The following is a 16,132-nucleotide window of genomic DNA, read 5'->3' as shown; positions in this document are numbered from 1 at the left end:
TTAAGCGCTGTGAATTGTGCAGGACTGTTGAATCTCAGATCTGTACCTCTGAGACAAATAATGCAAGATATGTTAAGAAAAAAAAAGAAGAAGAAGAAGGTAGCGGGAGGGGAGGAATGAAGCGGGGGAATTCGGAGGGGTGGACGAACCATGAGAGACGATGGACTCTGAAAAACAAACTGAGGGTTCTAGAGGGGAGTGGGGTGGGAGGATGGGTTGGCCTGGTGGTGGGTATTGAGGAGGGCACGTTCTGCATGGAGCACTGGGTGTTGTGCATGAACAATGAATCATGGAACACTTCATCTAGAACTAATGATGTAATGTATGGGGATTAACATAAGAATAAAAAAAAAATCTGAAAAAAAAAAAAAGGTAAAAAAAAAACAAAAAACATTAGGGGTCACTTTTGGTGTCACCCATTCTGTGGGTTTGTACAAATGTGTCAAAGCATGTGTCCAGCATTACAGCGCCCTACAGAAGAGTCTCACTGCCCCAAACATCCTCCGTGCTCCACCTCTTCATCCCTCCCTCCCTCCTAAACCCTGGCAACCACTGACCTTTTATAGTCTCTGCCTTTTCCAGAATGTCATTGAGTTGGAATCATCCAGTATGTAGCCTTTTCAGATGGGCTTTCACTTAATTATATGCCTTTATGTTTCTGCCATGTTTTTTCAGGGCTCAATAGTTCATTGCTTCTTATCAGTGAATGATACTCCACTCTATGGGCATGCCACAGTTCCTTTGTCCGTTCACCTACTGAACAACATCTCAGTGGCTTCCAAGTCTTGGCAATTATGAATAAAGCTCCTATAAACACTCGCGTGCAGGTTTTTGTGTGGCCATAAGGATCCGACTCATTTGGGTAAATACCTGACGATGAAAACGTAGGTCACTGAAGACTTTTAGGGCAGTGGGACTTCTGACATAACATATTGTCAAAAGCCGTAGGATGTACAAAACAAAGAGTGAATCTGAATGTAACCTATGGACTGTGGTTACTGCTAATAATGTACGGATATCAGTTCCTCAATAGTAACGAGCGTACAGACCAATGCAAGATGTAAAGAACAGGGAAACTGTGTCCAGGACAGACTCCAGGAACTCTCTGTACTATCTGCTAGATTTTTCTACAAGCTTTAAACTGCTCTAAAAAATAAAGTCCATTAATTTAAAAAGGGATATTTGGAATTAATATTCCAAGACACTCAAACAGCTATGCTTTTTTGCAGCTAGATGCCAGGAATAGATTCTGTCTTCCTTATCACGAATGATTCCCAAGCCATAGATCTGCCAGGACACTCAGGACCAAGTGAAGCTGTGGAAAAACCACTCTGAGGAATTTCCTTCCTTTGACCACACTCGAAATCTGAAAATCTTGGGGTCCTGCTTAGTTCACTATAAATTGGTCTCACTGCCAATAATGAAATTATCTAACAATCATAGAAAATCTTCCCCAGGCTGAAGACTCTGTTTTGTGATTTACACATTTTCTCCCATCTTTACCACAAACAGCTCACATTAGTACCATTCCTCCCACTTCGTAGATCGGGAAACTGAGCCAAAGCCATGAGGAACCTGCCAGGTTTATACTGCTAACAGAGGACAGTTCCGGAAATCAAGCTCTACTCTGCCTGATGACAAACCCTAGACTCTTTCCAGTATCTTTCACAAAACCCTAAAGGCGGAATGCCTTTCAAAGTCGATATTCCAAATTATATTATTTTATTCCCAGCTAAGTAGCCATTAAGTAATTTAATAGGAAAAAGCCCATGATGTAGCATTTCTTACTCATAAAGCCATGGAAACTAGAGATAAAACCTCTTGCTTCATACTTATGGAAAAATTAGTTCAGTGGGTTGTCCAATGTTCTAGAGGTGCCCAGGGGCAGGGGCAGGACTGGAGTCCAATTTTCTTGACACCAAATCCATCGTTCTTCCCTCGGAGTTAACGGGGCCCCCGGAGACATGTCTTCTTTCTTCTTTACCGTCAGCTACCCAGTCAAGTTTGAACTTTCATTCGGTTCCACATTTAGAAATAATATTTCATATCCATCCACAGCAAGCACCTCTCCTGAAATAAAAGAGAAAATAAAAAGGATTTGGAGGCCACTCTTTAGAGACTGTAAATTTCCATTGAAGTATTAACACCATCTATTAGGGCCCATTATACTCAACTGTGCAGAAGAAGGAAGCCTACTCCACAACATGATTTCATGGCATCTTGATGTGCGGTTTGCTCGGCACAGTGATGAATGCAAGGACTGAAGGATGGAGGGCATGCAAAGCCAACAGCGCTCCTGTGAAGTTTCCTTCCCAGGCTTAAATGAGCTCAGTGCTCACGAATGATTTGCCTTGACACTGGAATCCAGTTGGAGTCTGGAATTACTGTAACTGTTTTCGGCTTGGGTGATTTAATCAGCAAATCTTCAATAGTGTAATATTCATGTACCGAACGGATGCCAGACGGAACAGTCTGATTTACACACACTCCTCTCAGACAACCATTTGCGGCAGGGCCAGCTAGCGTCTGTTTACCTGCATCTTTGTGACCCAGATTCCAGTGCTGATGTGTCAGAAAAACTGAAGTCTGTGCTTTCGATCAGGAAGCCCAAGCAAAGAGACATATGCAGGGGACAATTCAGACGAGAGGGGCTTTCTGCCTTATGAATTTTTTTTTCCTAAGGACTCTCAACATCATGCACTCCCTTGCTTAACAAATAATCATGTGTGTGTGCAATGTATCAAGCATTGTTCTGGGCCCAGAGAAGCAAAGGCAGGAGGTAAGGAAAATGAGAGAGAGATAAATAAGATGTGTCTCCTAAAGCAGGGGATAAAACTGTCCTATGAAAGTAATAGTTGAACACAATCTGTATAAAAAAAAGGGGGTTGCCTTAAAACATTACCATTGGAATACGGGTTTCTCATGGCTGTGTGGTTGAATAGGTATTAAAATCATCACTGAATTTCATTTTTCCACGGTCACCATATTTTACACTTTCTCCTCCCCGCCGCCCCCCGGCTTCCCACCCACTGCAGGTGGAGTGCCCTGGCCTCCTGGCCTCCTAGAAGAGAGTTATGAGGGTCAGGAGGAGGGACCAACCAGTCAGCCTCCTCCTGGCTGGGACATCTAAAACCCTACACCGTTAGGAGAACCCAGGAGGTTCCAGACAAAATGTTTAAGGAAGTGGAGGTGTAAGGAGAGCTTCCGCCTGTCAGGAAGATTCTCCAAGCTCCCAAAAAGAAAGGAGAAAGGGCGGAGGGGGAGTTGCGGGTGGCGGAGCCTCCCGTTCCCTGATTCCTAGCAGGAACCCCCATGAGGCAGCAAACCCAAGACGGGTGAGAGCTCGGAAGTACATCTGGGAAGACAGGGTTTTGCACCGTGCTGGCAAGATGCTTGCACACTGGCGTGACACACAGAGGCAGGAAGACCCGTCAGCAGGGCGCCCAGTCCTGGAGAGAGTGGCCGGAGCCCGAGGGCGAGGTGAAACACGTAATGTGTCCACGTGGGCGCATTGCGGGGCTGCCCAAGAGCAGACGTCTGCACACACACTTGGGAGCACAGGTGAGTCTAGAATTAGACACCCCGCACCAGTGCCCACCACATTGGTCCTCTGACTTGCAGCTCACCACAGAGAAAGAGCGCATCCCTGACTACCGGAGACCAATGCCAGCCTCATTGATGGGAGACTGCGAACAAAAATTATACTGAATTATAGAAAAACAACAAGAAAATTGTTTATTTCTTGCAACATCTGAGTTCTGGGCTGAGATCTATAGCTATTACACCTGATTGGTAAATTCTCAGGAATTCAAAAAATATAGTTTTTTGTTTTTTTGGTTTTTTTAAAGAGAAAGAGTTATTTATTTGAAAGAGAGTGAGTGAGAGAGCATGAGCAGCGGGAGGGGGAGAAGCAGGCTCCCTTGCTGAGCAGGGAGCCTGACGTGGGGCTCGATCCCAGAACCCTGGGATCATGACCTGAGCTGAAGGCAGATGCTTAACCGACTGGGCCACTCAGGTGCCCCTCAAAAAATATAGTGTTAAGTCCTTTTTCCTATCCCCAAATTTTGAAAATGGTATCATAAAAATCTCATGAATTCTTCTATAAAAGATGTTATGTGTCCTATCTGTCCCTTTAAGCAGCTCTCGAAAAGCAAAGAAACCGAGGATGCATCTTTAAATAGAAGTACAGGCTTTGAAGGGAAAGTCATCCCGAAAACCACTTTGTAGGCACATTTGATGTGTATGAAGGACATATTATATATATGAGAGATAGAGACAGAGACACAGAGAGACAAAGAGGCAGATTTATTTTAAGGAATTGGCTAGGACCAATGAAGGCTGGCAAGTCTGAAATCTGCCAGGCAGTGGGGCAGCCTGCAGACCCATGGAGGAGCTGATGCCTCAGCTTCAGTCTCAAGACCATCTGGAGGCAGAATCCCCTCTTCCTCAGAGAACTTCCCTCTATTTTTCTCTTACGGCCTTCGACTGATTGGATGAGGCCCACCTACAATATGGTGGGTGATCTGCTTTACTCAGACTGATTATAAATGTTAGTCTCATCTAGCAAAGAGCTTTGCAGTAACGTCTATACTGGTTTATAACTCCGCATCTGGTCACTGCAGTCCAACCAAGCCGACACATAGAATAAACTGTCCCAGTGTGGGGGGTGGGAGCCAGGTCCCTGCTGCTGCCTGGTCCAGCAGACAGGGCTGGTACTTGCTCTGCCTCAGGCTGGACTCTAGGTGCCCCACTCCTCGCTACACTTCTGCTGGACTCGGTGACTCACCCAGGAGGGGAGCCCCAATCTTCCTTCCTGAGCCCCTCTCACTCCAGTCCCTGAACCCAGGCAAGCCCTAAGAGGTGTGTGGGGTCCCAGGGCCCCCAAGAAGCAGCTGTGAGCAGGCCCACCTGCAGAGGGGATGTGCCCCGAACACCCACACCTGCTCGTGCCACTCCTGCTTGGCCAGTGACATCCCCCAGGTTTTCCCATGGACCATAATCACCTGCACCTACCAGCCACCAGCCCGCATGTGTTTGCGAAATTTAATTTTAATGATAACAATGAGGATGACAGTGATGTAGAATAGAGCTAGATTTAGCTCCCGTTCATCTCTATTAGTTTCTACGATTCTAGAACTAACTAGAATAAACACACTGAGGCCTGGACACATATGGTCACCCTTTCACCCAGAAGGTAAACGAATTATTGGAGTTAAATCTAATTTACCTAATAAACCTAGGTATGTAACTTTTAGCTCCAGTGTACCCACCAAAAGAGGAAAATCAATTCATTGCAATAGAAACAACCAAAATGACTGTGACCTCTTTCTGGAAACTCTCATTTTAACTTGTAGAGAATTTGAATTGACGATTTAAACATTCTTTAAAAATAAAAGGAAAACTATTTATTTACAATAAATAAATAAATAAATAAATAAATAAAAAACGCAAAACCCTGACAAAGCTAACTGCACCGTGAAAACACAGAGCAGTCCTAAGGGTGGCTACGTATCAGCATGATTTATTCATTGGTGTGGTTATAAAACCCAAGACAGATTTTGCTAGTGATTACGAAAGATGGTTCCAAATCTTCTACCCTCACACAATAACGAGTATTAAAGGGTTTTCTGGATTGGCAGGTTTTCTGTTGTAGATTTCATTTACAGATGTTTTGCTGAAACAAAAAGCGGACATAAATTGAAAATCTATAAATGCATTCCTTTGTAATGAATTGGGGCTGCAGCTAATTAGTAAAGGGAAAAAAATTGCAAGGACTTTTTTGGCCTTGGACAAAAGCATCTAAATTCTTTTTTTTCCCCTTAAATAAGCATGTATCATGCTTTCAGAGCTCCATGCAGAGACGTATCAGAGGTGCCTATTGGAGGTTCTGAGTCTCCTCGGCATGACATGTGCTCACATACTTGACAGCTACTGGAAAGTCTTACAATTTGGTGAATCCCAGGAAAGAGGAATGAAGACATTTGTGCTATTAGAGGCGCCTGTTTTGTTAGAAGTCTACTAAGAAAATCTTTTTTTGTTTTTTCCTGTGTTCCCATTTACAAAGAAGCAAGTGATTAAATTTGCTTCACCAAATTAAACTCACCCTAGCTTCCTGCTGGGCACTGGGGAGACTTTCTGGGGTACCACCTGCACAGCAGCTGCCCTTTTCCCCACGGCCTGAATATCATTACACGGCGTCAGGCTCCTGACACACTATCAGAGATTCTGGTTTGCCACAGGGCTCCTCGGGTTTGTGGGGAAGTGGGAAAAGCCTGAGGACCACGATCCAGGCACAGGAGACACCCCAGTGATTCAGGAGAAAGGCTGTTGATGAATAGGACATAAAACCAGCCACAAGGAAGGAGATTCTGAGAGGCCAGAGAGAGAGAGGGACGGAGGGAAAGAGAGACACAGAGCCAGACAAGACAGAGAAGAGGCAGCAGAAGAAGGGCGGGAGGGGTGGGGAAGAAAAAGAAGTGATCCATTCTTTTCTTGCTCTGAAGGTTACATCAACTGGGGGTCCACTTCCATCTGGGAACATAGCTGCTTCTCTCCTAAGGCAATGCTTATAGGAGCCGCCCAAGCACCCAACAGGAGCTGGGTTTCTGCTGGCAAATATTCAGCTTGTGTTTGTCTTTATCAACAGCCAGCTCCCCGCACATCTGCACAGCGAAGCCTTGCTGTTTCTCTGCCCATGTATTTACACAGGAACAGGCTACCTGTGGCTGTAGGTCCAGCGTGAATCTCCTCCTGCATGATCACAGGCATGAGCATCCTAGCCTGCAGAGCATCGCAGTCTTATTTAAGCCAAACTCTGACCCACTGACATTTATGGAGAGAGGTTTAGTGAGGAAAATGCACATCTGGATCTCATCACGTATTACAGTGAGTGCTACCCTTTCCATAGTTGACCATCCTGTCATCTCAGTGCATGAAGACCCTTGTTCCCAGCATATTCAGTTTATGAGCTGAAAACATGGCTGCATTTTAACTGACACAGAACAGAAGAAAGACCACAAAGTGAGTGCATGCTAGGACTTGGTAAGGAAAGGAAAAGAACACACAGATCTTAAAAAAGAAAACCACCCAGGCTCATTTGAACTTATTCTCAGCACAACAGTACAACTAAAATCCTGGAGGTGCCCCTGGGGGTCAGGATTCTGGACCCTTAGGACACTAAGCTGCACTCAATCATTAGGAACAAAAAGAATGTATACTTAGGTTCACTATGCTACAATTAGTATCACAGAAAAGTACGCAGGTCACTCAGTATCTACAATGTATGTAATCAGAAAGACTGTTCAGGTCTGTCTCATTTTTAGGTTTATTGGAATCAACATTTCATTCATTGTTGCAGTTGCAAAACTACATTCCATAAATGTAAGATGATCAGGCACCCACCGGGCATTGCTGATACAAGAATAAACAGGACAGTCTCTCCCCTCCAAGACCTCGTTCTAGACAAACGACTCCAACGAAGATTTCCCCTGATATTTCGCAACATGGCTCATATGGTTTGTAAACATTGAACTCGGATGCTCCCTACCTACTTCTAAATAAACAAGGCCCAGGAACCCCGAAAAGTTTAAAATAATACTCTTCCCACTTTCTCCATCCGCGAAATCCTCCTCACCCTTCAGGGCCATGATCAAATACGTGTTTTTTCAACTGTTTCCTGACCCCTCCTCTCGGTCTTCCCACACACACACTGTTCATGGCCTACGATGTGACAGCTGCTAAAACCTGCTTAGCTTTTGTATCTCTGACTCTCTGCAGACTATGGAATCCTTGAGGATAGAAACCAAGCCTTTTAAAAAAATACTATGGTTCTCTGGTATATGAGACAATATCATGAACATCCCAGATACTCAATATTAGCTCTTGTTAGAATGGATTTTGATATGGGCTCTGGAGTTGGGCAAATCTGAATGAGCAGCGGGCTCTAAGAGTTGTTGATTGTATGATGCAGTAAGGACACTTAGCTTCCCTGAGCCTCAGCTTCTTTATGTTTCAAATAAACTTCCTAATCCTTACTTTATCAGTCGGCCATGAGGATTAAAGGAGGTAAATCAAAAGAGCCTCGCAGGTAGTAGGCACAAGCTTCTCCTTTTCTTTTTTTTTCTTTTAACTTCACCTTTATTGGGATATAATTGACATACAAAATTGTAAGATATGAAAAGTAGACATGATGATGATTTGATATAAGTATGCATTATAAAAGGAGTCTCCCGTCTTGCTAACACATCTACCACTTCACGTATTTATCCTTGTGTGTGTGTGTGTGTGTGTGTGTGTGTGTGCATGTGAGAACATTTACATTCTATGCTCTCAGCAAATTTAAATTATACAATACAGTGTTATTTACTGGAGTCACCATGTTACACAGGGGATTCTCAGACTTTATTTATCTTACAGTTGAAAGTGTGCCCTCTCTTACCAAGCTCTCCCTGTCTCCCTCACCCCTGGCCCCTGGCAATCACGTTTTTGCTTTCTGTTTCTATGAGTTTGACTTTTACTCCGCATGTCAATGATACCATGAAGTATTTGTCTTTCTCTGACTGGCGTATTTCACTTGGTATGATTCCCTCAAGGTCCATTCAATTGTTGCAATTAGCAAGGTTTCCTTCTTTCTCGTGGCTAAATAATATTCCATTTTATATATATGCCACACCATTCATCTGTTGAAGGACAGCTAAGTTCTTTCAATGTCTTGCCTATTTTTCTTTCTTCTTTCTTCCCATTCCAATATTGTACAGTTTAGGGGGGTCTAAATATCAACTGACACCATAAAGAAATGAAAGTCAGCTTTTGAAGAGACTGTGTATTTTGGTTTCTTGCTATTCTTTTTCTCTAAAGTCTGGAGAATCATCCTAATTTTAACAAGAAGAGAATGGTTTTAAAATTGAGTCATGTTCAAGCTGATTTATGAAATCTGCCCTTAATCACCAATACTCAATCTCTGCACTCCTGGCCTCTTCTGGGGAGCTCCATGGAACCTCGGATTGCGTCCAAGTCATGAGAGAAGTGACCTCCAGAGAGGACGCCCAGCCCTGCTGCTCAGACGGTCTGTGCTCCATCTTCCCGGGGGTGAACCCCCGGATCCCACTATTCTGACCTCTCGGATTTTTTTGTTTAACTCTCGTTCATGCATTAAACTCGTGGGCCCACCCGTCATGCTGAAGGGCAGTGGAAGAAGAAATTGGCTTTGCTAGGACTAGCATGGAAGCTGCCCTCCACAAAAGCGTCCTCTCGTGATGAGATCTCAGGAGAGCAACACTCCTCCCATGTCTCAGCCCTGAGAATAATGCATTCTGGAAAAGCATCTGGTTTGTTTTTAGGCTGGGGACACCAGGAATCCCATGACAGGCCGCGTTCCCTTTTTGGCTTTGGCTACTTGCTAACTCAAAGCCGAATGTTTGCCCTTCCACGAATGGGGGGCTCACGGAATGCGTTGGAGGGACCAGCTTAACTACTGTCTCACTGGTGTTTTCTACCCTCATTTCTTCTCGGGCCAGACTTTCCCCCATTTGTATTTTAATCTCTTATCTTAGGCTCCTTTCTACATTGATCAGAATTTGAAAAGAGCCTTTCTTTCACTCTGGTGCCATTACTGGGTGGCATGTCCACCTGCAGGGAAGGGTTTCCTCAGGAGGCCCTGAAGACCTGGACTGAAGGCCTCGTTCCAGGGGCCCGGGGTCGGACGGACCAGAGTTTGTCCCTCAGGGGACAAGCAGAGTCTCTGAAAGGTCTCTGGGCAAGGTCACAACCACGGGGTCCCCCTCAGCTTGGGGGCACTCTCCAGACGTGGATGCCCGGGAGCTGTTACCTGAGGAGCTGCTTCCAGCTCCAGAGCTCTGAGGTGGGGCCTGAGATGCCTGTCCAGGAAGCTGCCAGAAAGGATGCCATTGCTGGTCAGGGACCATGTTTGACAGCAAGAGCATAGCGTGAGGAGACAGAGACCAGGCAGAAGCTGTAAACTGTGAGTGGGGAGGCAGGGTCGGGGGAAGCGGGAATGGGGACCACAGTGCATCCACCCTTGATAAACTCCCACGGTGGCCAGGAGGGGGGTCTGCACCCGGCATGGGCCCGGGATCTCCCTGCGCGCTGTGTCAGGGTCCCCGGGAACCCTGGCCACAGGCCAGCTACGCCATTCAGCGTCTCTCCCTGCTGGCTCCTTCTGCAGCCAGAGGCTGACGAAGCACCTGGCTCCTCGCCGCCTGCACCCGCAACTCCCGCAACTCCTGCAGCTGAACACCTGCCCGCGCCAGGGCTGCCGGGGGAGGCTCGGCGCTCCGGTGCTCCAGGGCAAGAACCTGGCACCACGGTGGCAGAGGCCACGGGACAGGGTGTCCCCCGGGGGGGCCCAGGGGAGAGGCAGCTGTCACGCTCATAAAGGGGGGTCTCTGGAGCCCTGTGGCGCAGGCAGGTGGCCGGGGAGGAAGGGACAGAAGTGCTGTTTGAAGGGCAGCTGTGGCCGGTGCAGAGCGGGATGCACCAGCAGAAGGGGATGATGGCCGCGGGGCTGGAGCTGAGTGCTGAACAGTGGGGGCGGCCAGGTGAAGAGCAGAGGTTTGCACACGGAGATTGCTGGGATGTGGGTCTTCCACAAAGGCACCCTGGCCTCATCTAAAACAAATACAGCTAACAGTTAAGCTGAAAGCAAATCTGTTTTTCTTTACAGAAGATAGAGGACATGGTTGTATTTTAGGGGTTCTGTTAAGAGCTGTTAAAAAAAAACGAAGTTTCCTCATCTCGGTGAGAATCCCACTTGGATGCTTCTTTTCCTGTGTTCAATTAAGCCACCGGAATTCCTGTGATTTTTAAAGCCCTTCACTGCAAAATGAGTCATCCTGAATGACATGCAGGATTATTAGCCTCAAGATCTATACTTGAGTAGGATCTCGCAGTGGTGGATGACTTACAGACCCGCACGGCAGACACCGCGTGCTTCATCACGTGCAAGTCATCATCTTCTCACCCACCACTGGTTTATGACACTGAAACATACATATATGTACGGTCAAGTGTTGTCCAAACATTAAATATTTGTTCACGTATCCTGTGGAGAGGACCCATGAGTTTCAAGCTCGACAGCTACCTCCTCCCATTCCTTTGAGCCTACAGGTCATCCACCCCTCGGTGAAGAACCTGAAGTTCTTGGGTTCTTAGGAAAAACACGCCTGAGATTTAATGCTGCACGAGCACGCATGTGCAGGCAAGTATGATTCTTTAAAGCCATGTTCACATTTAAAAAAGAAAAATTCTCAGAAGCCAGAAAAAGATATTTTGCTTAATTTATTTAGATTAGGGAGCCAGTCAAAACCCTGAGATGCAGGAGTGGTGGATTTCAAGATGAGCAGGGGTGCGTGTGGCCCCACAGTGGGCAGAGGCCGGATGGACAACAACACAGAAGCAGCGCCAAGTTGAAACGCAAACAGACGGTGCGGGACACGCACATGCCCAGCGACTGGGGGTGACCCAACAACACGCCTGTCCTTGTCCTCGCTCCCACCAGCCTTCTCCACTCCGTCCTGCCTCAGGGGGGCTCCGGACAGCTCTGCTGGGTCTCACTAGGACGTTTCTGTTAAAAACTCTGGAGAGTGCGAATGTACTTGGCAGCTTATCTGCGAGGGCACCACACACATACCACACCTTCCCGCATGGTTCTTCATCTCCTGAAGTCCATTTAAAAACATAGGAAAAGGGGTGCCTGGGTGGGGCAGTCAGTTAAGCCTCGGACTCTTGGTTTCGGCTCAGGTCATGATCTCGGGGCCCTGGGATCCATCCCTCATCAGGCTCCGCGCTCAGCGCTCAGTGCAGAGTCTGCTGGAGATTGTCTCCCTCTCCCTCTGCTCCTCCCCTGCCTTTTCTCTCTCTCTCTAAATTAAATAAATAAAATCTTTGAAAAATAAACCATATACAAACATATGCTTCCTAATTATATACTTCAGCATAAAAAGGGCCCTTTGAAAATTAAGGGACACATGCTTTACATTTTCTTTGTCATTATATACTTTACAATACTGCTGTGTGTCTATAAACCATCCTGGAGATGCACAAGGAAGATTTCTTCACTTCCATGCACAGACAAGGAAACAATCTCAATGCAAATATATGCCCTTCCCCAGGTCCCCCTCCAGGAAAAGGTCAGAAGGGTACTTTGCTTCTGGTACACGGGCGTCACTTCTTGGTGATCCTCGGACGCAGACCATCAGGAGAGACGTTAAGGACAAGTCGCTCCTGGAATTGTACCTTGTATGCTGGACTCCAAGGCCTGTGTTCTTTCAAACAGACGGCGCTGCCCACCCTCCTTAACAACCTCCGTATTTCCAAAAGAAAAGGAATGCCAAGCACATTTCCTTTCAAAATGAATATATCTCTCTACCTCACCACAGTGGAAAATATTCTAACATGATTCTTAGAAGAAAGTTATTCAAGAAGGACTTTACAGTATTTATTTCTATGAGCCATCTCTTTGTTAGACACATGTTACTGAAATCCTGCATGTGTCTGTTTCTCCCCACAGGACAGGAGTTCTGCAAGGACAAGCATCTTGACTTCCCCTCTAAATCCCCAGCACTCCAGTACATGGCACATTATCGGTTCTCATTACATACACACCCAGCAGAGGGAGAAGACATACCCTTCATCTGATTGTGGTAGCTGGGACACAGTTGTACTTAATAAATACCTCTTGAACATACAAACATGTACATGAATATTTGCAGGATATTGATACTCCCTAACAGAAAATATGGAGACACGAAGTGATGGGACATGAGCTATTTGTAATACATTAAACAGATAAATTGTTCTCTTTACTTGTTTGATGTGGACTATGTTTTCTGCAGCTAAATAACCAGGACTCTTGAACAAATATCCCCAGCTTTAATCAGAGTGCCATCAGCAAGGATCAAGTCATCCCAAACGAGATTGGCTCCCAGTGGAATTATGCGAATTGGTAGGGACTGCATCTTTTAAGCACAAAGTGTGATTCCATCATGGAAGCCCAGCCATGAACTCCCCGGCTGTAAAATATACAGCAGTTAATCCGATACCAGACTGGGTATCTGATCTAAAGTCGTGAGCTTTAGTTTGGTGTTGTCATTCTCAGTTTTATGGACAGAAACAAAATATTAAATCATATATCCTGATGGAGCCTTCTACAAATGTCATTGGTGATAGAGCTCTCTCAGGTTGCATGTGGGTGAAGAAGAGAGAATCGTATTTTTCTGAGATTGAGGCGCTGTGTAGTGTGGTATCTTACTGTTTCTTTTCAGACACCAACTTCAGGTGAAGGTAGGTGATATCACAGACCCTAAATAACAGAATTAATCATCAATGAGGTATTCTATAATGTACTATGTTACTTACTGATGATCCCCTGTGTTCTGTCAACTCCCAATATAGCTGAAATCGCAACATTTTATAAATAGCATGAGTAATAGGAAAAGCAAAGTTGGCATGGCTTAAGTAGGACTCATTACCATGGAACTAACAGCCTAGTTAGCCTTGCCAATATCGTTCCCTGCTGCTCCCCGCTTAACAAGGACCCTGCAACTTTGTAATTATTTCTACTGGATTGCCTGCTCTTGAAATTTCTTGTCTAATTTCAGCTAGGTCCCTAACCTATCAGGTAAACGTGAAGTAATACTAGTAAGCTGGATTTAAATTTGCTTTCTCTCCTTTCCAGCTCTGATCCAAAAAATATTCAGACAAAGACTTCCTACACTATGGAGGCAAAATAATCACATCTCTGAACGAGATGCCTAAAATTCCTTTCCTGTATTCTACCTCAATTCCCTCCAGCAGTGTCTCGGCCCATTTTTGTACAAGTGATTTATAGTCATACAGGGGCTTCATAAAGTACTTCTCAAGCTCCCAATAACTCCAGGGATGGGTAGGACGTCCTGAGCCATTTTCCCAAGGACAGAACCATGGCTCATACAGGCTAAGTGTATGAGGCTGGTCTGAGTTTATAAATTTAGTAAATGGGGATCCCAAGCCATAAAGTCAGAACTTCTGATTCAAAATTGTGTGTGCTGAGTACTCTCAGCCCACACTCAGTATACACCAGAGTGTAATGTGCATGGAAATGTGCTTATAATGCTGTTTCTATCACACCCAGAAAAGCAGTGTCTACCCCCCTCTAAGTACACTGCAGAATATTTAGCACTGAAAATCTTGAATCAACAGTTCCGACTAGTTACTAAAGAGTATCGTTGAAAAGAGAATGTGGTCTCTGATTTTTGTTAAATAATCAATCTGGATACCACACATTGTCTTTGGATTTAAGGCGGATCACTTGGGGGGAGGGGCAGTAGCATGATTCTCATATTTCGCTTCTGGAAAATATGATCAAGTTTAGATATGATTTATGTCAGTGGAGTAGGAGTTTTTATATCTACCATATACTTGAATATGTACTATAGACAGCTAACCATTTCTCTACAGGGCATAATAGAGTGCTGTAGCATTGCTGTAATTAACATTAACACAATACACAAACTACAGCTGAGGTAGCAGAGCTAGTAAATGCAGGACCAGAAAATACTATAAATATCTTTCCTTTTATGTCTCAGATCCTATTCTTCACTGTTAGAACCAAAAATACACACACCAACATTTCACTCATGCTGTCACTTATTCACACAATACTATTAGATCTCTCATTGCTCTCTTCTTACAAGAGGGTAAATAGAGGCACACCATCCAGTGTGAGGGATAACAGAGTTAGGACCTGGGAAAAGTGCTAAATATGTGTGGACAAACTTGTCATTGCTCCCAGAAAAAGAGTGAGGGAGCTGAAGGACAAGACACATGCACGTTGCTGTGGGAGGACATGAAGCTATTTTAAACCTGTGGAATTATCACTATGGCCTCTCTAACTTAGGAATTCTACCCAGAGTCGGATCAAGCATGGATTTGTGCCCTGGATCCAGGGAGCACACTGTGGGGAGGGTGGTGGCCGCCTGCACTTCCCTATTCACCCACTTCTTTATAGACTCACCTTGGAGACGCCTGCCTATTGCATAGGGTGATGGATGCTTCCTTTGGAAGGTCCTCAAGCTGCCCACTTTTGAGGTCTAAAAACCCTCAAATTCTATAATGACATGTGGCAGTAGATAAGGTTGTGTAGATCTTTACAGATTTCAAGGCCTTCTGGAATCTTGTTCCATAGGGGAAGGAGAAAGGGAAAGAGAATCAAAATACTAGAGTTCTGTTTCAGGAAAATGCAAGAATGCATCTGAATACAATACATCCTGTCCTATGCTGGCTTCTCCTCTAGGAGAATCCCTGTAAACTTATGCAAGAGAAAGAAAAAGACAACCAAAACAACAACAACAACAAAGAAAAACCTAAAAGAGTGAATGCACTAAAATATTGGTAAGACATCGAAAGCGTCAAACTGTGTTGCATGAGAAAGTAACAGACAAGTTCAAGGTGAAAAGTGCTGTTGAAATACTGTGATAGTGGTCTGGGCTGTGAGCAAGGTCATCATAAGAGGCAGAAAAGGAACAATGAGTTGGCCAATGGGAAGTGTGTCCCCTTTCTTGCTCTTGAATTTTCTCTTTCCTTCTCTGGCCACTCTCTCCAAGTAATGTTGACCTCTGGGTCTTCTTCCTCATTTATCCATTTGCTCATCCTCTGAATGCCTACTAGGTGCCAGGCAGCTTGTCAGCTGGAGGGTAAGGGCAGTGGGAACCAAACACCCTCTGCCTTTAAGAGAATGCACGGTCAAGAAGGAGAATCTTCTCTTCCAGACACTATACGACTTTTATCATTCTACCTATACCATGCACCGTGACGGTGAGGACATTTGCAAGCTAAAATTCACACGGATTTTCCTGTCCTCGTCCTCTGTTCCAGTCTCCAAAATTCACCAGGGAAACTGGCTCGAGGGACCTCATCGTACAGGGTTAGCACTGAAATCAGCTTTTACAAATAACCCAGAGGAACTTCCTTTCTGATAGACTCGGTCCCGCAGGTGTCTGCTAGAGCAGTGCATTTGTAAGCACTCCTGCAAGTGTCTGCAGATTCATCCTGCTGTACAGGACCCATGTCGCTGGGGAAGACTGGGGTGTACATGCCGGGAGGGCTGTCCTCGTAGCAAGCACCAAGTGCCACAGAG

Source organism: Leptonychotes weddellii, chromosome 10 (assembly GCF_054177405.1).
Source record: "Leptonychotes weddellii isolate Sample4059 chromosome 10, ASM5417740v2, whole genome shotgun sequence".
In the NCBI taxonomy this organism is placed as follows: domain Eukaryota; kingdom Metazoa; phylum Chordata; class Mammalia; order Carnivora; family Phocidae; genus Leptonychotes; species Leptonychotes weddellii.
The sequence above is the reverse complement of the archived record's forward strand: the minus strand, read 5'-3'. Positions refer to the sequence as shown.